Source organism: Nicotiana attenuata, unplaced genomic scaffold (genome assembly GCF_001879085.1).
Source record: "Nicotiana attenuata strain UT unplaced genomic scaffold, NIATTr2, whole genome shotgun sequence".
NCBI lineage: Eukaryota > Viridiplantae > Streptophyta > Magnoliopsida > Solanales > Solanaceae > Nicotiana > Nicotiana attenuata.
This window is the reverse complement of record NW_017673329.1, coordinates 125,294-127,013: the sequence shown is the minus strand read 5'-3', so window position 1 is coordinate 127,013 and position 1,720 is coordinate 125,294.

Sequence of the window (1,720 nt, the reverse complement as noted above, 5' to 3'; positions counted from 1 at the left end):
CTAAGATATAAGGAGCCTGCAGTAGGCCCAAATGATTTCCAAGCCTCTAGTAGTCTCAAATGCCAAAGTTCCATAGCCAATTTCATGTCTAGGTGTATCAGAGTTCCCTAAGGACCTCAAGGGTCCCGGGAAGTGCTCACACCTAGACCTTTTTCAAATAATAACTAATTTAGGTGCAGTGCGGAAATTCCAGAGTTCAGAGAGATCTCAAGGATCTCAAGGCAGTACACATATCAGAGGGGCTGGACCTAGTATTCTAAGAGTAAGTGGAAGTGCATAATGGTTTGAAAGAGTTTAATAGAAAGGTTTTAGGACTGAAAAAGAACTTCTAAAAACCATTAGTGATAAAACAGTTCGAGGGAAAGTGTAAAGAAGCAACTTTGCAATCAGAACACAATGCAGAGAACAAACAAGCTTTAGGAAGTAACTTTGGCAAGCAACTTTCACACAAAGGGAAGAGGGATTGGGAACATAGAGAGTACACCTTAATGGAGCACACAGACAACAGGACACATAGGGTTTTGAGGGGGTTCTATAGAACTAGTAGGTAGAATGCAGGTCATGCAGCAAAGATCACAACAGAAAAACATGTTGAAGACATCTAAACCACACAACTAGAATCACTTTAAAGAGATTGACTAACTTAGCAGGAGTGAGACAGAACATGCAAGAATTTATGATAGACAGTATTAGACATGCTTGGATAAGCGGTAAACAGAAACATGAATAGACTTAGGCCATATGAACTAAGAATTAAATAAACACATAGGTTTTGATTCTAAAAAAAATTAATCAGAAGCATACCTAGTTAAAGAAAGAAAACGCAAGATGTGAGCAAGGTATTGTGCAATTTCCAGCCTTGGCTTGCAGCCAGCTAGAATAACAAAGATCACAAGTGACAAAGAGAGCAGAAAGAGAGCCTTTTTAGAGTGTAAAAGTGTAGTTTTTTTGAACTGTTGTTCGTGTCTGAAGTGAGAATAGGAGGGAGTTTATATAGTAATCAAGAGTTAAACAAAATAAGGTAAGGGATCAATTAAGTAGCAATCTGGGAAATTCATGAAATCAATCACATGTAAAATCAGTAAGTCTTCCCTTTAATCAAGGGATAATCAATCAACGGTAAAAGCAGGATAGATATTTAAGGAAGGAAATCGAGTACGGCTTAAGTACAGAGTAGGTAATTAGGGGTGAATGAGCAGGAGTTTTAATTGAGGAAACAATCAGTAAGAATTAGCAAAATAACAAATAAGACAAGGGAAAACTAATAAAGGCAAGAAGTTCAATCAAATCGAGTAGAGAGGTAAGAATCAAAAGTTTTGTTAAGGAAAATAGTTCAAATCAAACCAGAAAATAAGAACTTCAGAATAATCAATGGTTCAATCAAAGGGAAAATCACGTAAAGAGTCAGCAAGTTTCGCAGACAAAATAAGGTAAGAAATGAATAGTCAGGATTCGACACATAATTTTAACGAAACAAATTGTTAAATCAAGAAAACGACACTGATTTAAGGAGAAAGATATAGGTCTTAACATGAATAGTCAGAATGAACACAAACATAGAAAAGTTGAACTAAGAAACTTAGTAGAGGCATATTAGGATAAGAAAATCACAAGACATCTAAATGGCTGAAGAAAAAATCACAAGAACCAAGGCAAGAACACAGTCAGTACACCAGTACTTAGAAACCAAACGAAGAATGTCAAAAAAATTAGGGCTTTT